Source organism: Rutilus rutilus (genome assembly GCF_951802725.1).
Source record: "Rutilus rutilus genome assembly, chromosome: 2".
Lineage (NCBI taxonomy): Eukaryota > Metazoa > Chordata > Actinopteri > Cypriniformes > Leuciscidae > Rutilus > Rutilus rutilus.
Genome location: NC_140210.1, coordinates 2,447,284 through 2,465,368, shown reverse-complemented (window position 1 = coordinate 2,465,368; position 18,085 = coordinate 2,447,284).

The following is an 18,085-nucleotide window of genomic DNA, read 5'->3' as shown; positions in this document are numbered from 1 at the left end:
TGTTTGACCAAAACGGAAATCCTACATAGTGGGGCTTTAAACCCAAATGTCAAAAAAGTTACTTGAATCAATGAACAGCATTAATAAAGCCCCAGTCTTACAGATCATTAACTAAAAAAAAGTTGTTTTAGGGTTTAATTAGCCTTTAAAGGCCCCCTGAAATCAAAATGTAAGTTTTTTTTAGCTTTTAGTATGAATATGTTAGCCTTAAGGTTATGAATAAGCTGGTGTGCTCCAAATCAATGACAAAATTCGCATTTAGGAGATATAAGCATTCAAAACCTACAGTCTCTCACTTCCGCTAAAATTGATCAGGGGTTTTTATGACATCACCGCGGACTTTAGCTTCTCATCACATCTTCTGTCCAATCAAATGCTCTAGAATCTAAAGCTCCGCCCCTTACGCTATAAATAACCAGGTGCTGACACGTCACAGAGCAATATGGGTTGGAGTGTGTGTTCGGTTGCTCAAACGCTCGAGATTTATTCCATTTTCCAACTGTACGTTGGTTAAGAATGAAATGGCTAGAATTTATTCACAACTCTACTATTGAATCCAACGTATCATCAGCGCTCGGATTCGCTTCCATGGAGCTGTCAGTCTGTGAGGGAAACTAAACGCTATTGGCTATTACCAAAGTGTCCCGCCTTAGCTTCCCGTTTCAGTGGAAATTACGTCATACAAAGCTGCGTGTTCCAGTGGGGCTTTAATATTTGACAAGAAACCAAAATTTCACCAAAATTATGCTTCCAAAAACCAAGATTATAGATTATAGTTTATAAAGTTATAAATATGTTTTTTTTTTCTTGGCTTCAGAAGGCCTGGGGTCGTATGGCCCTTTCACTCCCATTATAAAGCTGGGAAGAGCCAGGACATTTTTTAATATAACTCTGATTGTGTTTGCCTGAAAGAGGAAAGTCATATACACCTAGGATGGCATGAGGGCGAGTAAATGATGGATAGTTTTATTTTTGGGTGAACTATCCCTTTAACTTTACGTTGAAAAAGCCATGTTTATTTGATCATGTTTCTAAGGTGGTTTGTTCAAATCATAAGCCTAACTATGAGAGGTATATGTGATGCCTCAGCAAACAGCACTTATTATGGTAGTTTTCAGCGGTTCTATATATAAATGCATGTTAAAAGTGAAGAATGCATCGTAATAATCAGTTGTGCCGCTTTTTTCTTAATGGGCACTTGTTAGTTATTTTGTGTTGCTACTTTCTCAAAGTGTTCTTGACTCTTTCCCTGCGATCACATTCACTGTTCAGCACGTCCGTCCTGCAGCTGTTCACGCTGCATATCTTCATCTGGAGCGATAGCATGAAATAACTCTGCTGGCATTCTACAATCAGCCTGTTTGTCTCACTCCTACACTCAAAAAAACGCTGGGTTGTTTCAACACATCTTTGGGTCAAATATGGACAAACCCAGCCATTGGGTTACATGTTTAAATTGCACTTTTAACCCAACGTTTGGGTTGGTCCATATTTGACCCAAAATTGGGTTAAAACAACCCAGCATTTTTTAGAGTGTAAGCTCATCTTAAAGACTGAAATAAAAAAATGGACTCTTGTAGATTTAGAGAAATTTAGCTTGTCTATTGTACTGTCAGATGTACTTTTATGCATTTTTAAAAATGACTTTTTCTTCTAAAAGAATGAACAAAATATTGATGCACTCTAAATGTTTGTCTAATAAACACAACGGCTGTGGAAGTATGGAAAAGTCTCTTCTCACATAATAAGATCAATTGCACTCAAATCAATATTTCATATGACCAGCTAGCTGTGCAATATCACAGCTGTGTGAATGAGAATAGTGCTGCATGCATATTTGGATGATTAGAAGATCTAAAAGAGAAGCTTAAGGTCAGTGGTGTCAGTCTGTGAATCTGAGAGCTCAACACAGACGCGCTTCGTCAACTGTCAGTCAAAATGATGGGCGGAGTCTATGAGACACGAGATATGGCAAAGCCGTTTTGACTTTTATTCATTCTCAGGAAATGAATTCTTGATATCCATAATTCAATTTACACTAGATAAAATACTAATTCTTCTAAATACGACTAGCAAGGGACACACATGAATGCACAGAATTATCAGCAGCAGAATTTCCTTTCAGTGACATTTATACTGTATTCGCAGTCAAAAACACACATGTGAACTCTGTGATTCTGGCTTAATGTGCCTCTCGGGACTCGGTGAAGGAGATAAAGGAAGTAAATATCGTGTCATGTCTCTGAAGTCATTTCCCATCTGTGGGAGCTTTGTCAGCGAGAGACCTTTGACCCGCGGCTTCTATCGGCTCATCCTTTAGGGAATCTCAAAAAAAAAATGGTGGTTTATGTTTGGCTTATCATTGATCTGTGGTTCTGCGTGTCGTGACTGTCTCTTGAAGAGAAAACGAAAGTGGCTTCAGAACATGTGACGGAAGAATAATCTCGCACGCATCCCAGGTCTTTTTAAAAAGCTTTCTAGTCTAGAATAATGTATTCAAATCCCAACCTTTACCATTATAAAGTAATCTGCAAAGCTGGATTCAAATCCCCTTTCAGCATCGTAATCTGTTCCATATACAAAGCAAAGATGCGTTTCTTTAAATATATGACGACAGTCATTAATGTAACTCAAAATGGGGTCAAGATGATGTAAAGACGCTAGAGAGCGAATCTCCTGCTGTGGGAAACGGTGACCTGTTAGAATGAGTCATTTCTCATGGACGGAGCTTCTCATATCTAGTGGCTCTCAGACCCTGATGTTTAACACAACAAACCGGCATTTTCTTGCTCTCTACATATCATAGTTTTCACTTCTTTAAAGTCAACATGAATGCATCATTGCACAATATTCTTTTTTGGTTGGCATCATCAAACCCTCGTATTTTACAATAACCTGTCATATTTACATTTATGCATTTGGCATGCATCATTATAAAAAGCGACTTACATTGCATTCAAGGCATATATTTTCAAATATATTTTGCCTATGTCATGTCTCACGCAGAAATAGGTCACATTGTGGAAGTAAAGTGGGTTGGAAGTAAAGTTCTCTGCTGTGTTGCATGATCTACTATCACTTCATATTATCATGTGTTTTTGTAACCTTAAATCCTTGTATTCATCATTTTGCATTACATTAAATCATCTGTCACAGTGATTTCTGACAGAGACGATGCTATATGATTTATATAACATTCCCACTTACACAGAACATTTCTAGACCTGAATATACACCTCATTTATTATGATGTTGAAGGCCACAACGAACATCTGTTTTACTAAAACGCCATCCTACACAGGATTCATTTTTAAACAGAATTTGCCTGCCATAACTCTAATTAACATCCACTCCGCAATGTTAATTGGGCACTTGTGGCCTGAAGAAAAAGCGTGATTCTGTTAATGAAGTTTCTAATCATTCGAACGCTCCTTGTACAATACCGTATATTCATATAACAGCCTTACGGCTTCACATCTCAGATGAAATTAGCTGATCAGAATCTGACCGATAACAACAGATGATTCCTTTACCAGCTCACAGAGAATGTTCTCAGAACGTTCTGACAAGGTTCCTCAATGTAACATTAAAAGAATGTTACTACTTGTTTTAGAATGTTCAGAGAACATTCAAAAGTAACGTTCACATAATGATTACAAAATGGAATGTTTCCTTAAAGGAGACATCTCATGAAAATCTGACTTTTTCCATGTTTAAGTGCTATAATCGCGTCCCCGGTAAATCAACCCAGAAAACGTGAAAAGTGAAACCCAGTAGCTTTGTTTTGGTGAGCCTTTCTCTGTAAGCATGTGAAAAAATAAGCCGGTTAGACTTCGCTCTCCTTCTGACATATGAAGGGGATCTTATTATAATATTACCGGCCCTTATGGTGCGTTCAAGTCATCTCGTAAAGATCGTATTTACGAGTTGAGTGCACATGAGCGCCACCACAATGTCGTAAATACGAGTGGGATTTTCTTTAAGCCCCGATCTTCACGAGTTGTGGGCGTGTCACTGAGAAACATGGCGGAATACTACAAAAGGTATTTAGCAGTGATATTGCTAGACTTTTCTATTTACAGCGAAGTAAGCTAACTGCCTGCACAGAATATGATGGCATTATAATATAACAATGTAATATTTAATGATAAAGTTTGCAGTTGCTTCATAAATTTATTAAAAACATAAAAAACCAAAGCACACCTGATGCACATTTCTTTGTTCTTCATTTTCTAGAACTAGAGTTTTAGATTTCTAGGCTAAAAAGATCCAGCAAAGCATGAAACTGTTCTGTCTTGAGCACAGACGAGCACTGAACACTGTTTAGAGTCCCAGCCTCAGGTGAGACAAGAGAGGATTCATTTTATTTGGAAATTTCCCAGAAACAACTACATAAATGTATCCACTAACCATTCAGAAACGTCCAGGAGCGTCTAAGTGAAACTCTCTCCATAAGGCTGTACTCGCTACTACAGTTATTTCTGAGATTTTGGATCAGCCTCTTCTGGAGGCGGGGAAAAGCAGCTCATTTGCATTTAAAGGGACACACACAAAAACGTCGCGTTTTTACTCACGCCAAAAAAGTGGCAAATTTGACAAGCTATAATAAAATATCTGGGTGGTATTTTGAGCTGAAAAAAATGCTAACACTTTATAATAATGGTCCGTCATTAATAAGTAACTATGCAGGAAGTAATGAAGGACTAATGAGTAGTTCTACATTAACACTTCAGCTACGACTATTAACTAATAAAGAAACAAGCTTAACTAATCGGTAAGTAATATACAATTTAGGAGATTATTCCTTATTAGGTAATCAATAATTACTTAATGAGATTAGCTTCATTAATAACTATTAACTAACTGACAAATTATAAAGAACATTATCGTGTGTCTGAGACGTAATCAGTCATCATTTTTACTATGAAAATAGTCATAAAATACATCACTACTTACTCAAGTGTTACCTAATCACTATGGAGGAACTACTAGTGATCTGGACCATTATTTTAAAGTGAAAAACATCTTTTTCACTTTAAAATAATGGGCCAGATCCAGGGGCGTAGCCATCATTTCAAAAGTGAGGGGGACAGAATGCCAAGCGTTATACCAGATTTTTTTTTTTTTGCACACCTTTGTTGACAGGTTTTTGCTTAATTGGCTTAATATGCTATTTATGTTTAAATAAAAAAAAAAAAAAAAAGCAGGGGCGATTCTAGGATTTTCATTTTAGGGGGATGTTAAAAAAATGTTTCGTTATTGATCTAATGCTCATTTTTAACTAGTTTCATTCATTCATCCAGTAACATGCATATGGCCGGGTTTTATAATCACTGAGGTCCCAAATGTGAAGTATTTAGGGGCGTTCGGGGGCATGGTCCCCCGAGAATTTTTTTATTTCTCTTATCTACATATGTGCATTTTAAGATGTTTTGAAGGCCCAAAAAATTGGATAACAATAGCTTAAGCATGGTGCTGAAGCACCCCTAAAAAGGGGCTAGCCTTGCCCATGAAAGAAAGAAAGAAATACAGATGTTCTGTACTTTATACTGCACATAGCCTAGTATTGTATATAGTACAATATTGTTTATGTTTACATATTTCAAATAGTTTTTTGTGTAGGCTACGTCAAACTTCAAGCTTTTAAAACTACTTCAAACTTCCAGGTTAGGCTTTTTCAAGACAACTTATAGCCTAGTTTGTCTACAAAAAATTGTATCTAACAATTGTAAAGTGTTACCGAATTATATATGGTAAACATCATGTAGGCTACACGTTACAACGCTGCCTGATTCAAGCAGATATAGTGGCTGTTAATGCATGAAAATCCAAATTCAGCATTAACAATCACCATCTTTATTCTAATTTGAAGGGCGTTGATTCCATATCTGTGAAAATAAAAGACATTACGAATAAAAAATCCTGAAAATATGCGCACGTTTGTGCGGGTACTAGAGAATATTTTCAATTTCCAACAAAACTTGTTAATTATTCAGCTCGAGAAATAGGCAGAGTTATTCATCAATGTGCAACACAATTCGGATACCACATGACAACTTACAGTGATTTTTCGGGAAAAGGGAGTGAAGAGTTTTTTGCCGTTTTGAAGTTTGAACTCATTGCGACCTCTATGAAAATGATGGATCCAGCGCGGGTGCGAGCATGGGCGTGTCGTGACGCAAGATCGACTGATTACCAAACTCATCTTGACTCTTTGAATTTTAAATCAGGATGTATACACATTGGACCGCGAAAACCTCAACTTGTCGTGAAAACACTTGTCCTATACGAAAAACTGCGGGGGACGAATTTACATTTTATAAAAAGTGGGGGAGGACACGTCCCCCGAGTCCCCCGCGTCCCCCGCGTAATCTACGCCCATGGCCAGATCACAAGTAGTCCTTGAAGAGTGATTACTAACACTTGAGTAAGTAGTGATGAATTTTATGACCACGTTGAAGGTAAAAAAAGATAATTGCTAACGTCTCAGACACAATACTGTTGTGATTAGTAATTAATTAGTAATTCTTTATAAGTTGTCATAATTACTTATTAGTTCTTAATGATGCCAATCTCATTATGTAACTTTTGATTACCTAATAAGGAACTATCTTAGTCCTAAAGTCGATATTACTTACTGATAGTTAATATTGTTTCCATATTAGTTAATAGTAGTAGTTGAGGTGTTAATGTAGAACTACTCTTTAGTCCTTCATTACTTCCTGCATAGTTACTTATTAATGATGGACCATTATTCTAAAGTGTTATACCAAAAAACTACAAATAAAAACTGGATGCTTTGAACGTTCAGAGAACATTCAGACATAACTTCATAGCTTAACTTGAACATTCTTGGAAGTTTTTTTTGTTTGTTTTTTAGCTGGGTTAGTTGGATTATTTCAAAACCTTTGACTTATTTCAGCAAGCAAGCATCCAGAATCCAGCGATGCCCTAGAAAGCATCCAGAACACACTAGCATGGTTTCAGCTTTACCACAACAGACCTGTGACCCGCTTTCAAGTTTGTGACCTGCTTGAAAGCCACTGTAATGGATCACCTGTATTTGTGTTTGCACCTGCATGTACTGGTCTCTCTCTCTCTCTCTCTCTCTCTCTCTCTCTCTCTCTCTCTCTCTCTCTCTCTCTCTCTCTCTCTCTGAATGAGAGTATAGATTGGTGCTGGATGTGTCTGCGAGCTCAAGGGTGATCATTAAAAGCACACACCTCTTCAATCTAGAGGTGTGTGGAGTGTGAATGTGGAAGGATATTGATAGATCCGACTATAATGTCCTGTGTGACAGGAGCTGGTGTGTGTTGAACAGCAGGAGGGTTTTATAGAGTGGATCTATGAGCATGAGAGGGTAGAAACGTGACGAGAAATATATGACAAATGATATTCACAACACTGTTCTGCTCCATAACATGATGTATTTTGAGTGCAACTGGATATTTAACACACACACACACACACACACACACACACACACACACACACACACACACACACACACACACACACACACATACACACACACACACACAAAGTAGGTTGGGACTTTTATTCAAGAGGAACTGACAGGATCATGCAAAGACTCTCTAATTGACCAGTGGTTGAATATTATAATAGTTTATATCTATATAACATTATACAATATTATACAAATAATATAATATTTATAATACACAGAACAATATGTATAAATTAACATGAACATAAATTAATAAAAGTTGTAAAAATGCATTGCCTTATGTTGCTTAGTTCTTGATATCCAATGCATTAGTTAACGTTTTGATATATTGATATAAACATTTTGATATATTTATTGTAATTAAATGTAAAATTATTCGTCCGAATTTGTATTTTTTTTACATTAAATTTAACATACTAAAATTGAATTTAACATATATAATTTTAATATCTAAACACTGCCTGTATATTAAATTAAATTTAACATTTTTAATTTTAACTTGACTATCTGAATGTGCACCTGCTCTGTTCAAAGCACTTATTTTGGGCTCTGTTTGTCGTACACACACAGGCTAACGTCTGCGTCTCTATGACCCATTTTAGTTCAGTGGAATTCCGAGACTCATTGCCCTTCCCAATCCCAACAGAGCACAGGTGCGGATCAGAACACGCTCCACAAACACTGATCATCAGGGGGGAATCACAGTCCCTCGGTGCGCTCGATGTGTTCATGACACACGTGCAACATCAGCCTCTCGGAAAAAAACTCAACACACCATTAAATAATGCAGAAGAAGTGGACGAGCTTCCTTATTAAGACACAGAAAACAACGTACGGAAGTCTTGAAAGATGTTCTATAATCAGAACATTGTCATGCAAGAAGACTAACATGAGTAAAAGTTGATTATTCTAAACTTTATATATATATAAGAAAGAAAAAAATTCTTACTCAGTATTTTTTCTAGTACAAATATCTTAAACATTCTTAAATCAAGATACACTGTAGACAATATCTAAATTTAAAAAAGTTAATAGAATTATAAATGATATTAAACTGACTTATAATGAGTTGAATCTTGTAAAACAAGATTTTTTTTTTTTTATTGCTTAACTTGTTTTGATGAGTTAAAGTAAAAACATGTTGTCATGACTTATTGATCATATAATTTTTTTTACAGTGTTACATTTACTTGAGATGGTAAAATATTCTGGAGATAAGTCTTGTTTTCTGAAAAATGAATCAAAATTAAGTGAGTTTTTGCTGAAACTCCCCTGCTTTCCTTTTGAATTAAGTTTTAATTAATCTTACCTCATTGGCAGTTTTTTTTTTTTTTTTTTTTTTTCAAGCATGAACTCACTTAATAATAATAAAAATAAAAAAAATCAAGACTTAATATTTTAAGTAATTTTGCCTCTCAAGAAAATATATCTTGATGTAAGAACGAGATATTTGTATTGGGAAAACAAAACCGAAATACCAAGTAAGAAAATAATATTTTTGCAGTGCATAATCGAGGTACTGGATTTCAAAAGTGTGATATAATTCCGTATTTCCAGTTTTCTTGTAATGTGGTTTCATCCGTTCTGAAATTTCAGAACATCTCCATATTGTCCACACAAACAGGGCCTCTTTTTGCACCAATACATCTGAGAAACAAATACATCCCATGGGCAAAATTAATGTATATCAAAAGCATCATCCAGGGACAGGAGGATCTGCCATGGACCTGTGAGTGTTTTATTTAGGGTACATCAGTTTTTGACTACATTATCAAGCTTCAAAGGCTTCAGGTGAAATGTTGGAGCACCTTCCGGTTTCAGTACACAGCTGAAAGCTCTGTAAAATCACATTATGCAAAGTATAAAGAGGCCTTTTCTCATTATCAAGCATAAAACAGCACACATATATGTATTCTGAGGCTGGCTTTGATCATGGGGGCCGATCGATTGCAAAAATCACACAAATACACACATTTACTTTTTTGGGGGGGCATTATGGTCCATCAAACTCCCTGTAGCTTTAAAAACTAGTGAGGTGCATAAACAGTGAACTTCATCCATCACACACACATTACATCACTTCAACAGTTCTGACTTATCCAAATAATAGTCAATAAAATATTTAACTTCTAGTATTGAACAATATATTGACAATCAACATTTATCAATGTGACGACAAGCCGTCAATGCATGTGGTGCACATAAAAACAAGGGTTTGGAACAGGTTAAATGGTCCTGAAAAAAAAAAAAAAGTCACTCTTGTGCTCCTCGCGTTGGAAATGAATGGGAAACGATTTTCTTCTAGTGGAAGCGTTTGGTACTGCGGCCAAACTAAAGAATTTCTTAGATATCCAGCTCAAATGTTGAACAACTTGTTTAGATGTATGGCTTTGTTTTTCTCACAGTTAGAGTAAAACTGGTTTTATGTAAAAAAAATGTAAATAGTATTTTTGCACGATAAATGTAAAATTCTGTAACTTTTTTTAAGTTCACTTTTTAAAACTCTTCACTTCAGTAATAATTAGGGCTGGGCGATATATCGCATGACATTGTTAGGCCATATCGAAACGTCCGCGATAATGCGATATGGCTCAGCTTGTCAGTGAACTACGGCTCTGTGTTGTAAATGCCGCTCCATCTGAAAGCAGGTGATGGCGATTTACTACTAATCAAGGAACTGGCTTTACTGACGAGATGCGCAATGTCATGCGATATATCGCCCAGCCCTAGTAATAATCTGCCAAGTGTCGTCTTTAAAAAGAGATCAAACTTCAGTCTGTTGCTTTAAAGCATTCAAGATTTATGACAGTTTAAGTAGGAAATTAAATTTTCAGGTCTACGCTCAAAAAGTGAATAAATGGATTATAAATACAGCGTAAATATAATTTAGTACCATAAAATCCCCTTAAAAATAGAAAATATTAAATAAAAAACATTATCGAACTAAAATATAAGTTAATTTCATTTAATTAAAAAACGTAATTTCTGTCATTTTTTTCGGATCGAGATGCGAAGAGCACCAGAGGGTTAACTTAAAGGAACACGCCGACTTTTTGGGACTTTAGCTTATTCACCGTATCCCCCAGAGTTAGATAAGTCCATACATACCTTTATCATCTCCGTGCGTACCGTAACTCTGTCTGACGCACCCACCGCTAGCCTAGCTTAGCTCAAAGACTGGAGGTAAACGGCTCCAGCTAGCATACTAATCCCAATAAGTGACAAAATAACGCCAACATTTTCCTATTTACATGTTGTAATTTGTATAGTCACAGCGTGTACAAATAACAAGGTCATATGAGACACAGCCATCTTCTAACCGTATACACACTGGGAACTATATTCTCAGAAGGCGAAGCACTGTTACTTGGGCGGAGTGATTTACTCCAACTCTGAGCGAACTCTGCTCGCTGTGACTATACAAATCACAACATGTAAATAGGAAAATGTTGGCGTTATTTTGTCACTTATTGGGATTAGTATGCTAGCTGGAGCCGTTTACCTCCAGTCTTTGTGCTAAGCTAGGCTAGCGGTGGGTGCGTCAGACAGAGTTACGGCACACACGGAGATGAGAAGGGTATGTGTGGACTTATCTAACTCTGGGGGATACGGTGAATAAGCTGAAGTCCCAAAAAGTCAGCGTGTTCCTTTAAGAACAACCCTAAAATGCCGTCTAGATAATGGAAAAGAGCTTGAAAGTGAATGTCCAGTTTGCTATGAGAACTTTATTGGGTTTGAACCTGTCAAAACGAAGACCTCCAATCTCCCATTGCTCACCCTGACAAAACAAAAACAGCTCAGCTGCGCAAACTGGCAGATGTTGTTTTGCAAAGACTCCAAAAAGGCCCCGGTTTCCCGGAATCCAGTGTTATTTTACCCAGCATGCCGAGCGCTCGCAGGTGCCTGTGGAGTGAAGGAGGAGAGGAGGGTCACGAACGGAGACATTCTGAATCTGCACACACCTTATCTCATCCGCTGTATGTTTGTTCAGATGGACTGATAAACGCTTCCTCCCACACACACACACACACACTCCTACTGATATTCATTAGCGCTTCACATTAGAGCTGCTGAGCGCCTGAGGCCATCGATCATCATCTCAATGCGTTTTAAACTTCCTCAACTAGGCCTATTTCGAAAACACCAAATGCAGATCGATCGATCTCTAAACTAAGCTTTCGTTATAAAGAAACTGGGTTTTTGAATGCCGGTTGCTGCTGAGTTGCATAGCAAATGTGCTTCAGCTTCTAAAAGGATGCATGTTTTTGGGTCAGAAAGCGAACAGGGAATGTTCTGGCAAGGTAATGAGCAAACGTTCCTCCAGTAACATTAAACGAAAGTTATTTGGTCATTAATAATGTTCTCAAAATGCACACAACATTTAAACATCATTCATGGAATGTTTTTTAGACTGTAATTATACATTCAAGTACTGAGTAATATTAACTAACTTCATGAACTATGTAGTTATGCATTAAAGTAACTACGGTTACACTTTATTTTAAGGTGTCATTGTTACAGTGTAATTATGCATTTAAATACAGAGTAAAAATAATTAACAACATGTACTTACTATAGGGTTAGAGTTAGGATTGGGGATTGGTTGAGGGTTAGTTGCATGTAATTATGCATCATTTATAGTTATTACTACAGTAACTACATGTAACGTGTAACAATGACACTGTTTTATCTGAAATGTTTTGTTGGATGTTCACCTAATAATGTCTTTTAAACGTTGTTACTTGTTTCAGAATGTTCAGAGAACCTTCAAAAGTAACGTTCTGTGATGTTTGCAAAACGGTAAAACACAATGTTCCTTTAACCTTCGCATAACCAATTAAAACTAAAAGAAACCAGAGGTTCAGCGAACATTCAGAAATTACGGTTTTATAACTTAATGAGAACATTCGCTAAACGTTCAAGCGCATATTTCTCTTAGGCAGGATTGTGCAGCTTGAGAAGTTATTTTTGCAGATCTCTGGCTGACTGAACTGGTTCTTCTCGTGTTCTGGACTATCCGTTGCATTCAGGTGAAAAGAAACTTCTGAACATAAGTGTTGCCATTACCACACTAGACCACGCCTTTACCTGGTTATTGCATTATAACATTTTGCTTTCAGGCCAACTTTACTCTCATTTTCTCCCAAATGGATTGAGGATTTGTCACATGGCTTATTCCAGCACACTCTCTGTGTGACTTCATGCTGGTTTTTCTCAGAAGTGACGTCCTTCATCCCCATCTGTTGATGTCTGGACAGTTTTGGCCACTTACACGTCAAATCTGTCTTGAAAAATGTTAGCTGTTTGCCTCTCTGAGAGCAGACACAAAACAAGGAAGGACTTTCAGTTGAGTTAATAGACATTATTTTCCTGTTTATCACTGTAAAGCTGCTTTGACACTGTATAAAGTGCTTTATAAAGGTGATGTGACTTTAAAATCTTTTTACAGCCTTTTTTCGAAGTTCATCTCAGATCACTGATCTTCATAAGAGACTGATCTGCGGTTTTAGGCCTAAAACATATACTCTGCGCAAGTGTGTGAACTCAAACAACAAGTCTGTGCAACTCAACTGGAGTTTGAATGATTTTAACCTATTTAAAGGAAACTTATTCACAATACACATTGTTTCAAAGAATCTTTACAGGAAATCATGATGCTCATGTTTATAATATCTCAATATCTTCATGCGTTAGTCGCGTAGAGCTGGTTTACATTTTGCGACAATACAAGTGATCATGTTGAGATTTGCTATTTAATATATATATAGCTTTACGTGTATGCAGATAAAGTCAGAGCAACTTTATATAAGAGCTGGGTGATTATATAATTATTTTGTGACAAAATAAAAAATCAGGTGGCTGAGAAAAAGTCGGCATGGAATTAAAATTGATCCTATTTCTAAATGCATCACTGTGAACAATTCATCTGAACTGTAAAAAAATGATATGATCAATAAGTTATGACAACATATATGTTTTTACATTGCTTTACATTTCATTTTTTAAAGATCAAAATGTAATATCTAGACCATCCATCCATCCATCCATCTTCTTCCGCTATCTAGATCATCTTGTGAAAAAGCACACCACAATATGCAAGACAAGATATATCGCTACTTCCGTTTCAATGAGGTTTACTACCGCTTTACATGAGGACTGCATGCATGCAATGCGTTGGCCATGCATTAAAGTCTTCTTATTGGTCTGAAACCTCACAAAGTTTTATTTTATTTAATGCACAATTCAGAAACAACTAAACATTATATATTGGGAAGAAATCCAATTAGATATGCTTTAATTTACACAACAGAATGAGAAATGTTTGTTTTGCCTGTACGTCTGTATCCATTGGGTAAAGGAATTGACATTTTGAAACATTGGAGTCCCCCGGGTCTGTCGCAGGGGTTAAAGTGACCAGTGTTTCCAGCTGAGCGTCTACGTGTGCAAATACATTCACCATCTAAACAACTGACGTCAAATTCACATGCAAATGACAGCCTATATTTATGTGTGTAAACATACAGGCCTATTCACAACCTCAAGCCCATAAACGTTTCACAACTAACTATAATGCTGTAGTGCCACCTATAGGGCTTCACTCTCCTCTCCGCTTTCCTCATAACTCTGCAGACAAAAGCACACAGATTATGATCATTCACATATAAGCACCAACCGGACGCCATTAAACACTGCTGGAATTCATTTGCAAGTAAAACCCTGAATAAATGTAAGGCCTGTTCCTCTCTGCCGCACGCACTCGCTCCACCTCACAGAAGATCTATTGTGTTGAGACACAAGCACTGGAGGAGGACTGTATTAAACCAGAGTAGGTGGACGGTCTTCATCATGACACAGTTTAAGGGGGTGGATGTTTCACAGTTTATGCATTTATGTTCGCATGTGAATGTGACATTTTAGACCCGTGCAGGTTTGTGGGTGTTTCTGGCTTCAGTCGACACAAAGACAATAACTGATGATATCGTTTATAACACATGGACTAAATCCAAACCAGTGAAGAATCAAGGGCCTGATGTTGGTATATGGCAGTGGTTCCCAATTCCAGTCCTCGTGACCCTCTGCTCTGTACATTTTGTAGGTCTCTCTTACCTGACACACTCAGTTCAGTTCATGGAGTCTCTCCTAATGAGCTGATGATCTGGTTCAGGTGTGTTAAATAAGGGAGACATACAAAATGTGCAGAGCAGTGGGTCACGAGGACTGGAATTGAGAACCACTGGTATATGGAAACCAACATTTGCATGTGCAAAATCTTTTTTCCAAGCACTGCTGACATCATGGAAATTCAGAAAGTGAAAGGTCACATTAACCGTCTAATTAATACAACGCATATTTCTGTGTGCAAACACATGACAGATATAGAGAGAGATATGCAAGCTCCACAGCTATTATCTATACATTTACACAAATACTCACAAAAAGCCCTTTCACAGTCAACTGTAATGTTGTTGCGCCCTCTAAAGGGTACTTTGCATTTACTATAAAAATTTACAAAAATTACATTAATACTGACATTTGAATGTTTTCCAAAAATGCATTGTGCATAAACCATTACACCAATATAATATAATATAATATAATATAATATAATATAATATAATATAATATAATATAATATAATATAATATAATATAATACCCTATAATATAATATAATATAATGTTATTTTATATAGTTATTGCACATAAAGAGCAAGGAAATATATGTATTGATATATAGGTTAATCATTATATTTAATTATATATTTATTAGTATATATAAGTTTAATGAAACATAATCCTTCTATAATGTTCATCAGCTTTCTAGAACAGTTCTTGTCTGTGCCTTTAAAGGAGAGTTCTTGCGTGACCTGGATGCGTTGCGGGATTGGTCATGTGGAGAAATGCGACCATTGGGGAAAAAAATGTTGTTGGCTAATATTATTCCGTGTGAAACAAAGTTATTCTTATAGGGGGCGCTATATGGCACAAAACCACTGAATTTGCATTGAAATCTCAGGACGCATTTTTGATAATTTGAGCCTAGAAAGTACAGTATTACAAACATAATAATATACTAATTCCAAAAATGTTGATCGTAGACTATATACAATATAAAAAAAATCACAATTTTAAATTAAAATGATTAAGGCAAATTAGGTTCATTAATCTCACAGCACTGAGAAAAGTACCATATATCACGTGACAAATGTTTCTTCAGCAAATTGAGCATCAACTTTATAATAATAAAGTGAGTCATTGAACATCATTACATTATTTGTTATATATTTGGACATTTAGCACTTAAATTAACACGTAATTACATTAAAGATGAGTGTGAATACATGTAGGTGAGTTAAAACCCGTTTATATACTGTCTATGGTTAAAACGCGTGTATGCTAAGCTATCAGGCTAATCCATAGACAGTATGGGCTAATCGGGTATCTGTATGCTAGCACTTAAGCTAACAGACTCCGCCTCCTTCAGAAACCGGTGTCATGCTAGTTTCCGTTCTACGTATTAATGCGGATTGAGTGATTCTCGACACGCCTCCAGAGGTCATTTTACTGTCCCATGTGAAGATTACAAGCAGCAGCTCGACATCTGTTCAGTGTTTACCTTCATTCTACAACATAAGTCATCATGATCAACTGGCGGGTAAGACGCATGCAGTTATTATGATACCAATATCATGCCAACTGTTTCTAGTTGACAATACCTCGTTACTAATACAGTATTTACACTAACAATAGTACCATGGTGTTTAGAGCGTGTACTGTGGTAATATGTTTTTAATCATAAACTATGATACCATAATATCTAATTTTATAAAATGAGAATGATACACATACGTGTGTGTGTGTGTGTGTGTGTGTGTGTATGTATGTGTATATATATATAGTGTGTGTGTGTATATATAGAATATATAGTACCATGGTCCATGTGTAAAGGAATGTTATTGCCACATTAAGCATTCAGAAAGCTGATATTGTGTTCCAGTATGATGGTGCATGTCTTAAAGCTCCAGTGCTTTTGCTCCGGGCACTAAATGATCCTCCAGTGTTAATGTGTGTAAGCAGCTGCTCTTGTCATGCAGACACACCAGACACTTCTATAACCTTCTGTGACTGAACGGGACTGGACGTCTCATCTGGGAAGTCACACAATGCTTTATATAGGCCTGTTAAAATAGTTCCTGTAGTCCAACATTTACCATAGTAATCATAGTATTGCAAAACCTTTTGTCTTTAAAAAGGATGAAGTGGATGGAAACATTATATTGAGGAAATTGATCAACAATATTTTATAATACTTGTGAACAAACTACAAAATTAAAATAATTTTTATTTCACCTCTGTTCACTTCATAGTAATTTTGTCATGAAAGTAAACAAAGGAATATGATTTACAACTAAAAAATAATTTGTCTCAAAACAAAACATTTATCACTTTAGTAACATTTACCTCTGTCAGCAAACTGTTATATAACTGTATGTATATATATATTATTATTTTTTTACTTAAAGTTTGAGTAATGTTATGTGATTCTGTATCAAACAAAGAAATGAAACAAAGTATCTTCTTACACAATTTATTTTTCAATGAAATTGCATATTGAGTTAATATGATTTTATAGTCATAACAATAACTTCTAGTAACTATACGATGTGTATCTATCTATCTATCTGATGAATGTTAAAGTGTTTTCTTGTGCGCTTCTCATCCGGATGTGTGTGTAACTGTGTGTTCTCAGGCTTTGGACAATGTTCCTCTGCTCCTCTACATCCTGGCGGCGAAGACTCTGCTGTTGTGTTTGCTGTTTGCTGGAGCGAAGATCTATCAGAGTAAGAAAGCAGACGCTGCTCTGAAACAGCAGATGGAGATGAAGAGGAAACTCGCACAGCAAACACAGGAGCTCATCGAGAACAAGAAGGACGACTGACGTGTGGAGAAAAGCAGGTGAATAAACGACAGTGATCGTCAAGCGCGAGCGCAGTAAATCAGTGTGTCTTTAATCAGTGTGTCTCTGTCGCAGGAGTGACGTCTTCGGTCGTGTGGATTCAGATGTGCCTCGACTCCACAACATGGACTGCTGCAAAAGTCTTTTTATACAAAGTTTTTATTTATTACCTCTGACGTTTGTAAATAAAGTTTTTGTATGTATATCCGTCCTTGCTGTGTGTTGTTTAAATAGCTCAGAATATGAAACACAATAAAAAGCTGTAAATGCAAACAGCTCATAATGAGTGAACATGTAATAAACCAGGTGAAAGACTTCATGATAGTTTTACTGTACGCACTTGATAAACATGTTTCTCAGTGTCACCAGCAGGTGGCGCTCTTCAGATCCTGCTGTGAAACGAGTGTGAGCTGCAACAGAAATCTGAGCAGGACAAGGTTACATCGACCTGTTAACTAATACACTCACTGCTTTCTGGAAAACACCCGCTATAAACGACACTTAATGAAGAACAAACTGAGTTAGACATGCTTGAGGTCCGAAACATCTCTGTTTAGAGAACGTAATATGTAAATTCAAAATGTAGAAATCTGGATATTTTCCCCCAAAGTATAATTAGAAAATAAAAAATATATATCCGTCTATAGATCTATCCATCCA